Source organism: Chenopodium album, chromosome 13 (genome assembly GCF_948465745.1).
Source record: "Chenopodium album chromosome 13, dcCheAlbu1.1, whole genome shotgun sequence".
Classification (NCBI taxonomy): Eukaryota; Viridiplantae; Streptophyta; class Magnoliopsida; order Caryophyllales; family Amaranthaceae; genus Chenopodium; species Chenopodium album.
Window position 1 is genome coordinate 8,598,794 of NC_137846.1, and position 15,369 is coordinate 8,614,162.

The 15,369-nt window shown below is 35.8% G+C and overlaps 1 long non-coding RNA gene across 1 annotated transcript; it reads left to right on the forward strand.

Annotated features, from left to right (window-relative positions):
* Positions 1-9,235: 9,235 nt before the first annotated feature.
* On the forward strand, positions 9,236-11,858 carry LOC145576217 (uncharacterized). Its single transcript, XR_014098339.1, has 4 exons — positions 9,236-10,066; positions 10,297-10,419; positions 10,505-10,721; positions 11,577-11,858. It is a non-coding gene; the product is annotated as an uncharacterized LOC145576217 (long non-coding RNA).
* Positions 11,859-15,369: the final 3,511 nt, after the last annotated feature.

Below are 15,369 nucleotides of genomic sequence, written 5' to 3' on the forward strand. Positions count from 1 at the left end.
CATGGGTTGGACAACCTTGTCTATTGCTTAATCCAATGAAATAAATAGAATGAGTTAGCTACTATCAACTAGTGAAGTCTTAATAAAATTGATAGTTGAGTCGTGTGTTGGGTCTATAATTTAATGATTCATGATGATTGATTATTAGTAGCAGGTTAGGGATTTCTTATTTTATTTCGAAACTTGTATGTACTCAGCTTTGCTGATTGCGTGCTTTTGTGTGTCTTTTCTTTGGTCATGGCCTTCGCCTTTCAATAACCCTGTAATGATCCAATCTTTACACTTGTAATATTGGGGAGCAGACTCATCACAGGTGTTTACATAGTTTGGACTTGCATCAAGGTGGTGGGATTATGAGTGGAGAGTTGGTTATTGTTCGCAGTTTATTTCTTTTCATAAGTTTGAATTTATTTAAACTCTGGTTTTATTTATTTACTACTTTTGTGGGGTTTTGAATAAGGGCCTTAATGGTTCCAAGTTGTAAGATTTAATTTGGTTTTGGCTATTAGTTTTGAAACTTATTTATAACTGAGTTAGTTTTTCCGCTGCTATTTTCTGATACAGCCTTAACGTTTAAACACGTGGCGGTAGCACGCCAGTAATTCTCTTGAATATTATTTAGGGCCCTTACAGGTTTAAAGAGAGAATTATTGGGGTGTTACATAGTTTGCTCTCTAATTTTATGTTCTGGTAACTGGTAAGGTAGTGTAACCCTTATCATGCATGTACAATATTTTAAAGAGCTTGACTAGTCTTTCTCTGCATAGATGTAGCAGAACTTTGAAAGGTATGTCTCTATCATTGTTTCTGAACACTACATCGTTACTGCTTCCCCGAAAACTCCAGAATACAGTAAACAACTTGCTCTCCAAACTGATTTCGAGGTTCACAAAATCTGAATATATGGTTGGAACTCTCTTTTGTACCAGCAAGCTCCTCTCTTTCCCTCCGATTCCTGTACTTATGATCATTTTGGCAACTTATGCTGGCGAATCGGGCATGATTTATGCTCATGTAACCAAGGCTTTAAACATGGCAGATGAAACAAATGTTTATCATTTTTGTTAACATATACTGTTTTAGGTATTTTTGTCCCTCGGGAGAGTTACGACACAAAGTCTGGTCCGGCTCGAGCTGTACCTGCAAAAATACGGAGACTCTGGGTGTTGGAGCTCCGCCTCCGAAGATCAAGTTAGAACTTGAAAGAGAATAAAGAAGTGCGGAAATTTAGGTGGGGATCTTCTCGGATTTCGAGATCAGGTGTTCTCTGAAGTGAGAGAAAGTGGGTGTAATAAATGATTGAATGTGTCCCCAAAATGGGGGAATATCTCCCTATTTATAGGGCCGTTGGGAAAAGTGCCCCTCCCTAGGTCACTCTGACCTAGGTTTGGTGGGCTGCGCCACAAAGTGCGAATTTCTCGGGAATTGGGCCTTTGAAGGCCGCAATTCTGATTATTCTCTAAGGTTGCCACGTGTCAGCTGGTGAGTGGCCTATGGTGACATGCCAGGGCTTGACACGTGGGCCCCTCTCATTGGTCCACATGTCTAGGGTATTTTTACCCTAAACATATACAATACTTTGCCCCCTTGTCTCCAATCTTGCATCTCCTCGCTTTTCAAGTTTTCACTATCATTTGAGCTTCGAGAGTATGAGAAAGCAGCTAATGAGCACCTCCAAACTAAGAATTAAAACGTGAGAACCAAATGCTATGACTTATCTTCCTCAAAAAAAAAATTCACCATATACATATTAACAATTTTTAATTCACCATATACTAATGGCAATAAGTACTTTAGTCATAATAAACTTCTCATACGTAACATAAGGATTATGTATAACATTTTTCATTTTGTTTTCCTTATTTTTTCTAGTTTAAAATTCGGATATTTTAAGAATAGGTATTTCTAAAAAAACAAAAAAGGGAGTAGGGGATAGCTCAGGTTAATTCTGACCCAAATTTGACCTGACTCGAATGACTTGACCTGTTCTGAAATCCTAAATCTACCCGTCCCAACCCAAAGTGGAATTGACCCGATCTTGCCCTGATGCCCAAAGTTAACCCAATTCGAATATACCTGATCCAAAGTTGACCCGATACCCGAATCAACCCAATTCAAAGTTGATTCTCATCACCTTTTTTTTTTTTACAATATCATCACCTGCCTTTATGGCTCTTTAAACACCAAAATAAAAAATAAAAAATTAGAAAATTTTGTTATGCTACATAAGATTTTAAGCTAATCTCTTTTGGAGTTTGTGCCCTATAATTTAGCTACTAGCTTGTGATTTAAATGACCTTAATTTCTTAATTAGCTATTAAAGTCAAATTTATTAATATATCAACCCTCTTTTTGACAAGATTTTTCTCAGGCAAATTAGCTTAGCTTGCTTGACCTTTAATTGCAAGTAAAAATGAGTGCAAGATCAATAAATTCATTTTTATTGTAGCTAAAGTCAAGTAGGCTCCTATGTAAATATAACCATATAAGTGCAAGATCAGTAGATTCACTTTTATTGAAGTTATGAAATTCATGACAACATTAATTATTTTAATAAAACGTTCAAATAACTCATTTATAATTTCAATTAAATTCAATACTCAAAATTTCAATAACTCAAATACTCAAATTTTAATGTTCAATAAAGGTTTCAAAGCATTGAAAATCAACTTCAATTTCCCTCCTAAGTGTGCACACCCCCCAAATTAGTATCTCTATGTAGAAAGGCTATCATTGAATCGATGCGGTTCAAACTGCACCAAACTGCACCGCAATAGGTGGTTGAGAGTTGTAATAAATTAAATAACGTAGATGGGAAGATCGATGAATCAATTTGAGGCAGATCTAATTGTAATGGAAAGATAATGGAAATGAAATCTGAGTTAATTTTGGTGGGAATGGTTAGATGTTAAACTAAGAATACGTTTTCTATTAAATATCCAATTCATGCATGATTGAAATACTCAAATATTTGAGGTTGCTACCTGCCTATTGTAGATGGGTACGTTTTTAATTATATATGGTTATGTGTTTTAGTAGTTGGTATCATTTTATAAGGGTATTTTGGTCATTTTGATAAAAACTTACTAAATAAGGAAAAAATTATTACCATTAGCGCTTAGCTTCCAAGTATAATAATTTTTGCAATAAACATTTAACGAAGGAAGTATCCAATTGATTTTTTGACAAATTTGACACAAAGGACAAAAGTATTTCATTTTCCATTTCTTTTTTCATTTACAAGAATTGTTCACATGTTACATTATTATTCAAAAAAAAAAAAAGGATAGCGTTTACTAAGTACTTCGTAATAATACGTGTCCCAAGTTCCTTAATTACCGTGAAAAAACCAAAAACTCCATGATAATGTGTCCCAAATTCTTTAATTACCGAGATGGAGTATATAATTTTTTTTTGTTTTATTTTTTTTTCTTTTTCGAAAAGCATGTGAAATTTATCCATTCAATAACATAAATAATTAAATATCCATTACAAAGCTGAGTGCTTCATAAGTAACCTCCACAATCCACTTTCATAACCCCTCAAAATTCTTGCTACTTTGTGAAAAAAGTTCAGCAAGTTTGGAGAGCAGATTTGTCACCTTTTTTACCAACATTACCAACCTTGTAATCGAGGAAATCAACAAAGAAAATGAATATTATTTGAGTAACAAACTAGTAACATACCCCAGGGCAGTTATTTTGTACCAATCGAAGGCAAACTCAGCAACTTCAAAATGCCATCCAGCTACAGCCCTTCCAGGTAATAAGGCCCAAACGGCCTCGGGTCCGGTTGATCATAAGCCTAAACAATCAATCATATTCAATAATATCAAACAACCAATCATTCAATTCGAACATAGATAAATTCAATCAAATTCACAAACAACATATTGATTGCAACAAACAATCAAGCATTCAATATGAATAACAAGGACAAAATCAACTATTTGACGAAGGAAGAGTATCATTCAGTTCAACAAAAACAAAGATCAAAATTACCAGCAATTTGCTCTTGCTGTAGCAATAAACGATAAAATCCTCGTAATTACCCAAAGAGATACCCTTTTGAATAAGGTCTAGGACGTCGAGAACGATGGGGATGGCACGTGTGGTGTCATGAATTTCGTTGTTACAATAAAAAGGTTGATAAGGTGGTATCACCGGAGGAATGTAGTCCGGCAAATCATAATCTTCCTCAGATGAACAACTCACATATACATAACCCTTTTTGATTTTCTGCTTCTTTGCCGGCGCTACTGGTTTTTCCTTTCTCAGCCTCTTCTGTGGCGGCGCCACTTTTGTATCGCCAAAAGCAACCAGTTCTGCCGCTCTATCCTTCTTCATTGCAATAAGCCAATAACTGATACTAGGGCTGTCAATCCCTGACCCGACCCGATAACCTGAACAAAACCGACCCGAAGTTACTGAGAGAAACCCGAATCCGACCCAACCCGAACCCGAATAATCCAAATTCGACCCGATTTGACCAAAATTTCATATTTCGTAATAATATTAAGTTTTACACTATTATTGATTGTTTCTCAGCATAACCCGAAATCGACCCAAAATTTGACCTGAACCCGACCCACTGACCCGAATTGCCACCCCTAACTGACACTCGTAGTAATAAAAATTCTCGATAACAATTTTTTAAAAAATTTCTCTTCAGTGAATTTAATTTTTTCTGAATATTATATATATATATATATATATATATATATATATATATATATATATATATATATATATATATATATATATATATATATATATATATATATATAGAGAGAGAGAGAGAGAGAGAGAGAGAGCTGTCAAAAGTTGACCCGACCCGAAATATCAAATCAAACCCGATTATTAATCGACCCATCTGAATCCGAAAATATGGTGACCCAAACCCGACCTAATCCGACCTAAAACCAACCCTAAACCCGAGTTGACCCGAGTATGTGAGACCCGAACCCAAACATGAACTGACGTGGAGATGACCTAACCCGAGACCTGAACCGAACCCGACTTGAACCGAAATTGACCCTAACCCATCAAAACCAGAAATTTAACCCGACTTGTTACTAACCTGACCTGAATTCAACTCGACCCGTTCCTAATTCAACCCGAATTTAACCCAACCTGTTACAAACCCGACCCGAAATCAACCCGACTTGTTATTGACCTGACCTAAATTCAACCCGACTTGTTATTGACCAGACCCGAATTTTACCAGACCTATTACTAACCCGGCCAAAAAATTCAACCCGATCTGTTACTAACCCGACTCAAAATCAACACGACTTGATATTGACCCGACCAAAATTCAACCGAAATTGTTCCTGACCCGATTTCAAATCACCTTAAATGCAATTTAGACCACCTTATTATTGTTGATCAAAGCATTTTGTCTAGGGAGACCGGTCCAGGCCAACAAAAAAAAGGAGCATCATCCTCAAATTTAAGAGTTAAATATAGTATAAATTTGTTGTATGGTCAAAAGAGGTAATTATCTTCCTAAATTATAAAGTATAGTTCCCTAGTATATTACCATATATATTATATTCAAAGGAAATAATTAGCTTGATAAAAATGATAATTATCTATTTATAGTTAGTTGAACCCGAATATGACCTAACTTGGAAATAACCCAACCTGATTGTAACCTGCAAATTATTGACTTGAACATAACCCGACTTGACTCCGAGAATGACCCGACTTGGAAATGACCTAACCTGATTATAACCCGCAAATTATTGACTTGAACCAAACCCGACTTGAACCCGGGAATGACCTGACTTGAAAATGACCCGGCCTGATTATAACCCACAAATTATTGACTTGAACTGAGCCCGATTCAAACCTGAGAATGACCCGACCTGTTCTAACCCGCAAATTATTGACTTGAACCGAACCCGACTCGAACCCGAGAATTACCCTAACCCGTTTTAACCCGTGAAAACCAAAATTAAACCCGACATATTGTTCACCCGACCCGAATGTAACACGACTTGTTATTAACCCGACCTAAACCCGATAAGAAGTATGACCCGACGTGACCCGACTCAAGCATGACCCAACCCAAACCCGACCCGCATAGGTTATAGAATTAATCCGAATTGACCCGACCCGAGTTGACCCGACCCACTCTTACCGACCCAAACCCGACCCATTTACCCGAATTGACAGCTCTACCCGAAACCTCCAAATATTCTCAAAAAGCATGGATATTAGCCTTCAATTTTGGAATTTTTTGACCTTTTTACACCCGGAAGTAAAAATTGCCGAAATGTTTACCATGGTCCCTTATACCCTATGGGAGTCCAATTGGCTGGCTAGAACCATCCAATTTGTCTTTAAATGACCACTTTACCGGTTTACAACTTGCACCGATTTCATTAACTCAAACTTACCACGAACATTTATGTCAACATATAATGATCATATATGGATCCAAACGGCATTATATGACCCGGAAATGTATCCCCTAAAATCTCAATTCTTTTCGACACCGGGCCCCGAAACATTCGAAATTTTTCAAAAATCGTGGATATTAGCCTTCAATTTTGGAATTCTATGACTTTTTTTCGCTCGGATATAAAAATTGCCGAAATATTTACCATGGTTCCAAATACCCTCCGGGAGTCCAATTGGGTGGGTGGAACCATCCAATTTGGCTTTAAACGACCAATTTACCGGTTTACAACTTGCACCGATTTAATTGATTCAAGCCTACCACGAACATTTATGACAACAAATAATGATCATATATGGTTCCAAACGACATTATATGACCCTGGGATGTATTCCCTAGAATTTCAAGAATTTTAGACACCGGGCCTTGAAGACTCTAAAATTTCTCAAAAAACGTGGATATTAGCCTTTAATTTTAGAATTTTTTAACTTTTCTTGGCTCGAAAATAAAAATTGTCGAAATGTTTACCATGGTTCTGGATCTGGGCCTTCTCCTGGTTAAATCTCTGGACATACGAACATAACCCTTCACTTTTTCCTTGAACAATGGTAGCCAGATTAAGGCTGGTCTTCCTTGGGGGGATGTTGTAAGAAAAGTTGCCAACAAACAGCATACTTAGAGTAGTAAAACAGTTGATGCACCCGGCCGACAAACTATTAAACCAGTCCTGGGCCACGCCCTTGAGGGTGGCCGGGAAACATCTACACCAAGTGGCATCATCAACGCATTGCAAATACATCAAGTTCCTGTACGAGGTGGCGTGCTCTTCTGGGTTGCCCGAGCCATCGTATGTAGCACCCACGAGTACGCTCTTCACCTTCGCAGGCTGGGGAGAATTAAGAATCTCTTGAGAGCGGAGGCGGCTTGTCTCCTAGATTAAGCAGGCGCATTTGCCAATTAATGGGCTGAGGTTGGACGGTCAGGCCGCCCAAGTATGGCACCTGGTCAAACGACTGGCCGAACTGACCATACTGTCCGAGGACATTAGGGTTGTGAGGCAGAAAAGCATTAAAATTTTGAGGAATCTGATATTGAATTGGTTGAACTTGAATGGGAGTTAATGTACGAGCAGCTTGACTCCTGCTGACCCTAGCCGTGCTGGTAGGCTTGGAAGAGGTATGGTTTCAGAGATTATCCGGCATAGATGGAGTAGAGGTTGTGTTCGAATAAGCTATTTGTTCACGTTGCTTATGTCGGATGTAGTCTCTGGCATCCTTCCATCGGCGAGAAGACTAAGTAATCTCCTTCTGATGTCGTCTTCCCTACCCCCCAGCTGACTGCGTTTTCTCAAGGAGACGGGACACATCTGCCCTTGCCACCCTCGGTGAATGCTCATGTTGGCGGTACGGGGTATTCCCAGCATCTTCGGCATTAGTTCCTTTGCTCTGAGCTTTCTTCTGGTTGCCTTCTCCCTCTCTCCAAGGCGGCTGCCTAGAGGTAGAAGGTCTCTTACCCTCAATCTCCTTTCGGAGCTTGTTGAGAGGAAGCTTGAGCTAACCAGCAGTAACAGAAGGATTATCGGCCTCCTGGAACGAGCAGGTGAGAGGATCACTAGAATAGATTGTAGTAACAATGTCTTCAACATGGTCGTTCTGGCCGGCTCCTGGTGTCTGACCATTTACTGCCATTACAGACGAGTATCCCCACAGACGGCGCCAAATGTTTCGGGGTATTTTGGAATCCCTCGGGATACTGGTCGCGTACTTGTTGACAGTGAGACTCGGACACCTGCAAAAGACACGGAAGCTCCGATGACCGAAGATCTGCCTCCAACGATCAAGTTAGTGAACAGAAAACAGAGTATACTAGAGAGAGAAAGTAGAGAGAAGTTGGAGTTATTTACTGCTCTATTGAATGTTATGTCACAATCCACCCCTCCCATCATCAATGATTGGGGTATTTATAGGGGTGGGAATTTGTGCCCTTTAGGGTAAGTGACCTAGGAATGTGTGCCCTGATTGGCTACGCAATCAGAGTAGGACATGTGCCCCCCTGGGGCGCCGTTTTTGCGGCTTTCTAGGGTAGTTGGGCCTCCTGATGTAAGGAGGCCCTACTCTCTTCTTAATTTCAGGTGCTCTTATGCTTCTTGGTACGTGGCATCTTCCTATGGTGACACGTGTCACCCGCTCAATGGGCACGTGTCATCACGGGATTGGTCCACGTACTTAGGGTATTTTTTTACCCCAAACATCATCCATTCTGCAAAGTAAATTACACTACCACGATTTAATCACAACAGTAGATCACAAACTCAAGAACACATATTTTAACCTAGAATAAGCATAAAATCAGTAACACTATAACATGCAAACTCAATTTTAGCAATTTTGAATAAAGTAAGTTAGAGAGTACAAAATTTAGCAAGCATACATATTCATAGGCAAAACGAACATAAATCAAGGCTAAATTAAGCAACATTAAAACATAATTCAACCAGACAACATAATTCAACCACTCACAAGAAATTGCAAAACTTCATCTAAAACCTAGAAATTTAAAGCGAAAAATTCAGAAATCAACAAGAAATAACCACTAACCTTTTTAAATCCACAATGCAAGCCTAAAGCTCCAAGGATTTTGCTCTAGAAGCGCGACAAATAGGGTTTGAGGAAGAATGAGAACAGGGGAGAGAGAGAAGGATATGAACGGTAAAAAAATTAGAGTAAATGAATACACTTGGGCTTGGAGGGAGAGTTCATGAGTATGAGGACTTTTAATCAACTCAAGTCTAAGCAAAATCCATGCCATTTACCTTAACTAAACGTTTGATTAACGTTTTAGTTTTTTTTTTTTTTTGAATAGTGATTAACTTTTTAGTTACTGTAGTAATTAGGCGCTAATTATGGGTGTATCGCTGATATTGAAAATTTAATGAGGTGTATAAAAGATAAAAGCCATAAGCTGGAGTGTACTAGTAATAATTTATCGTTTTTAAAACATCAAAACTTCCCATCTACTTGACTTTCAACTCAAATGTGACGTCATATAAGACCCATTTAAAAAAGGCAAAAGCTAACGAACACCCTGGGGCATTGAATAAGCTGGTTAAAAGTAGAAATATTAAATTAAAATAAAATTAACATTAATTACACCGATCGATGCGTGATTTTGTCATGTTTTCCCAAATTAATACCACTTTAGGTGATATTTTAAATGGTTATCCAACGCCCCGAGGACGTTCGTTAGCAAGATCCTTTTAAAAAAAAGTAATTATAATATTTTTTCTGTTTTTTTTTTTTACAAAGTTATATATTGGTAAATAGTTCCTCACAGTCTCACACACCACATTCATCACCATCTATCGCAAAAAGCTTTTTTAGAAAAGAGATTGTGATAAGGTTAGGGTTTGCGATGAAGAGGAAATCCATATCAGCGCGCCCGATTGCAACAGGCGAATCTAAGGCGGCGCGGTCGATTGCTTCAGGCGTATCTAAGGCAGCGCGGCCGATTGCTTCTGGCGAATCTAAGGTGGCACCGGCGTTGAAGAAGCAGAAAAACAAAAAGGGTTCATCTGATAGTAAGAGAGAAATTCATGACACCACCAATGCCATCACCATCATTCTCGACGTCCAAGACCTTGTCCAAAAGGGCATGTCTTTGGGTAATTATGAGGGTTTTGTCATTAGATGCTATAGCAAGAGAAAATTTCTAGTAATTTTTTGATATAATTCATCTTTGTTTTTTCGAAGTGAATGATTGTTTGGTTGGTTTACTATTCCTTCGTCAAATAAGTTGATTTTGTCTTTGTTGTTCGTCAATTTGATTGAATTTATCTCTGTTCGAATTGAATGATTGTTTGTTTGATATTATTGAATATGATTGATTGTTTAGATTTATGATCAACCGAACCCTAATCCATTTGGGCCTTACTACCTGGAAGGGGAAAGAGTAGCTGGTTGGTATTTAGAAGTTGCTGAGTTTGCCTTCCACTAGTACAAAAAAAACTGCCCTGTGGTTTGTTTTTCTTTCTTCATTTTCTCAATTTCATCTATCAAATTGCTAGTTTGGTACTCAAATTATGTGCACTTTATTTATGTAGGGTTCAAGAAAGCAATGGATACAGGAGAAGACTAAGATTAATATTGCCTATTCGTTCTCCTACGTGTCTTTTATAGTGGTCGATGAAGATACTAAGGAAGAGACTAGAATTCAGGCAATGCTTTTGGCACCTCCCCTTTATAAGAATGACTGGCAGATTGGCATGGTTAGGGATGCTACACAGGAACAAGTCCTTGCTATTATCAAGCTTAAACAAGGTTGGTATTTGGTAATGCTAACTACCCTGTCCGTGTAGTTGATGCACTTATTTGATTGTGTTCTGAAGTGAAATCAAGGGTCCGAGTAATATAGATTATACTTTGGGAGATTAATGTTTGATGTTGTTTGTGATTATACAAGCTAGGCTTACTATTTTGATATCGATGCAGTACTAATTACGTGTACATATGATCGTTATAATTTGGTGTAGAAATCCGAATTAGTGGTTGGTAATAGGATATGTGTGATAGTAAAACCTTGAAGTGAAATGTATGGTTTTTAAAGTAATAATGATTTATAGTTTGTATGCAATCTTATGTATGAAGTTATTGCCTCTGTCTGAAGACTCTGAATCTATTAGCCTCATCTAAACTTTATATACCTTAATTCTCTTGTTTATTCTCTTGTTTAGTTGTCTTTAAACTAGAAACATTTTAAGGTGAAAAGAAGACATTAGTTGCAACCTAATTGTTTGTATCTGTATGTCTTTGGCATTTGAGTTTTTAAACTTCATTGCTGCCTGGAACCCAATGTTTTGTTGTCCCTGCGATGAGCTGCTTCTCAGTTCCAACATGAGTGCATAAGGTTACATTTAGCTATGTTTTGTTTTATCAGCCTGTTTGTCTATGAGTCCTTGGTTTATCTTATTGCACATTTGCAGGACCACTTATCAATGATTATTTAGTCCGGGCTGGAATTCATTATTGTTTCAATGATTGATGACCACTTATCAAATAATGAAAGAAGCTGTAAATACTTGTTATTAACTTGTTTTTGCTATGGAATTATGGATAATAACATGAAATTATCTTTTCTTATCATAGTGCTCTCTAACACCAGCTTATATGCTGCAGATACTACTGAAGATATTATTGATAATAATTTCTTTAATACGATGAAGTTAATCGGGAAGAAAGTCTTGGTAATGACCTGAGGCAAATACAAATGTGAATGTCTTAATTAGACGGGTTCAAATAATGTAAATATAGGGCTTCTGATGCTGGTTCTAAGGTTAACATATTCGTATGTAGTTTGCTCTCTAATTTTATGTGCTGGTAACTGGTAAGGTAGTCTAACCCTTACCATGCATATGTACAATATTTTAAAGAGCTCATGTGGGAACTGAGAAGCAGCTCAGCACAGGGACAAGTGGACAACAGAACTTTGGGTTAAAAAAACTAAAATGTCAAAGAAAGACAGATATAAACTAATAGGTTGCAACTAATGACTTCTTTTCACCTTAAAGTTTTCTAGATTAAAGACAACTAAACAAGAGAATTAAGGTGTATAAAAGTTTTGATAAAGAACAATTAGTGTATATAAAGGCTCATAGGTTCAGAAAGAGGCAATAAGTTTATACATAAGATTGCAAACAAATTACTTCATATAAGTCTTTGCTTTAAAAACCATACAATTCACTTCAGCGTTTTACTATCACATGTATCCTATTACAATCAATCAATCAAAGCCTTAATCCCATAAGTGGGGTCGGCTAACATGAACCAAATTAGTAATTCGGATTACACGATATCCTATTTCCAACAAAATAATTCGGATTTCTGCACCAAGTTATGACGATCATATGTACACCAAATTAGTATGCATAGAGGTCGAAACAGTAAGCCTCGCTTCTATAGTCACAAATAACCTCAAACATTAATCTCCCAAAGTATAATCTACATTACTCGGACCCTTGGCATGTGTAGCATCCCTAACCATGCCAATCTGCCACTCACTCAGGGGAGATGCCAAAAGCATTGACTGAATTCTAGTCTCTTCCTTGGTATCTTCATCCACCACTAAAAAAGACACATAACATAATGTCATGTGAACATTCATCTTAGTCTTCTCCTGTATCCATTTCTTTTTTGAACCCTACATAAATAGATTATTTAAGTACCAAACCAGCAATCTGATGAAATTGAGAAAATCAACAAAGAAAATGCATATTGTTTAAGTAACCAACTAGCAATTTGATAGATAAAATCGAGAAAATCAAGAGAAAAAATACCCCAGGGCAGTTTTTTTTGTACCAATGGAAGGCAAACTCAGCAACTTCTAAATACCAACCAGCTACTCTTTCCCCTTCCACGTAACGAGGCCCATACGACCTCGGATCCGGTTGATCATAAGCCTAAATAATCTATTATATTCAATTATATCAAACAAAAAAATCATTCAATTCTATCAAATTGACAAACAACATATCGATTCCATCAAACAATCAAAATTATTCAATTTGAATAACAAAGACAAAATCAACCAATATGGCGAAGGAAGACTAAATCAATCAATTCAACCAAACAGTCATTCAATTCGATTTTTTTTTTTAAAAAAAATCATTCAATTCGAAAAAACAAAGATGAATTATTAAATCAATTAAAAATAGTTACCAGCAATTTTCTCTTGCTGTAGCAAATAATGATAAAATCCTCATAATCACCCAAAGTGAAAACCTCCTTTTGAGCAAGGTCTTGGACGTCGAGAATGATGGGGATGGCGTTGGTGGTGTCATGAGGTTCACTCTTACAAATAACAGGCGGCGGAATGTAGTCCGGCAAAATATTAACGTCATCTTCCTCGGACGAAGAATTCACTCGTTCTGCTTTTTCTTTTTTCGGCCTCTTCAGCGGCGACGCCACCTTTGTTTCGCCGGAATCAACCACCTCCGCTGCTCTGGTTTTCTTCATTGTATTAACTAATGATTTTTTTCTTAGACTTTGTTTGGTTCAATTAAGGAAGGGGAGGGAAAGGAAAGAAAGAGGAGGAAAAGGAAAGAAATTATATCATCCGATGTTTGGTTTGATGCAAGTAATACAAGTAAAATAAGGGAATTGAGAGGAATTTTTTCTTTTGGTATTGGTATTATATTAGCACCCGTGCGATGCACAAATATTATAAAAATAAGGAAAAAAGTATATGCAATCCTAAGGGTTGCATATAAGAAGCTAAAATTGGAATATTTATTACATCGATTTATCGATAAATTTTCAACTTAATACTAAAAAATGAAGAATGTTAAATTCTTATATGCAACCCTTAGGGCTGCATATTGTATTACCCTAAAAATAATTTATAATTGTTTACATTTTCAAATCATATTATCACTAAAAATATGTAAAATCTTTGTATTAACATAAACAAAACAGCAAAATTAAAATAATTTTATCAAAAGAAAATTATGTCTACAACAAAATTTAGTGGACTTTGTAATTAGAAGGAGTAATCACATAAATACATGGTTAATATTTGCTCTCTTTAAGATTATCTATATGTAACATTTTTTTTTTGGGGGGAATATACTTAATGTATTGTATAAAAGTATTTTGTAGTTAATAATAGCTTTTCTAAAATTAAAAAAAAAATTAAAAGTACAGAAAATTGGAAGAGAAAAAAAAAAGTTAGGCGGGAAAAATTGAAGGAGAAACTGACACATGTACAATTTGAAGAAAAAAATGATGTCAGCGGTTGTTATTTTAGTATTAATTATAGAAGATTATAGATAGATTAGGAAGAATCAATCTAATATTATATAACTAATATATAAAGCTAAACTTTTAGTCAGGCGATGAGGCAGCGACACTTGACGTTCCTACTTTTCTCCAAGTGTCGTGCCACGTAGGATAGATCGGAGTTATATAGAATTCAATTTGTGGGATAAAAAAGTTAGTTTAGAATTTTATTTTTAATCAAATTTAGATAAAATTTTAGGATAAAATTGTTAATTTAGAGTTTTGTTTTTGATAAAGTACCAATATTTCATATATACAAATTGAATTATAATTTTTATTCAAAAAATAATTAGATTATAACTCTAATAAATTATCATATAAATTTATTTTTTGTATCATAATATTTTTTTGGAGCGAAAGAATTAGTTCAAAATGTACTACATCCATTGTTTATAATATATTCTAATCAATTAAAATAATATACTTCACAATCTAATATAATTTTATTATTGTATGTAGACTTGTCAATCAGGTCGAGTTACGAGTCATTTCAGACAAGGTCATTATTTCAGGTTACAGGTCAAGAAATGCTTTTCACCAATATTATTATTATTAGTCATTACATGTCTACAAGTTTAAGTCGTCACAAAAACACATCAATTCCTAACTAATTTTGTACCAATGATACGTTTTAAAATTTGACATATAGATTAAAAATATATCTTAAAATTCAATAAACAACCCGGGCATCGCACGAGCACAAAACTAGTATATATATAAAAGGGAGTTTTTTTCCGAGTTTTAAGAGAGTCATGTAGGATTTAATTTTTTCAGTGCGCCATATAGGATAATAAATTTTAATAGTAGCCAATTAAATACGAGATTATTAGTTTCTTTTAAAATTAAATTATTTAAATGACACATAAGCAAAATTGGCGAATGAGATTTCCCAGTTTAAATTAATGAAATATAAAATATTATCTTTTGATATCAGGAATTTTATTTAAATATATAACAAATTTTAGCACATAAATATATATATTAAAAAAATTATTTGAAAAATTCAAACAAACCGTGCATCGCACGGGCTTCATCTAGTTAAACTATATTATTAACTATTTTTAGCAACTATTTGTAAATAATAAAATAGCGTAATATGCGTAAAAAATCTAAAATTTGAAATTCAATTTGAATT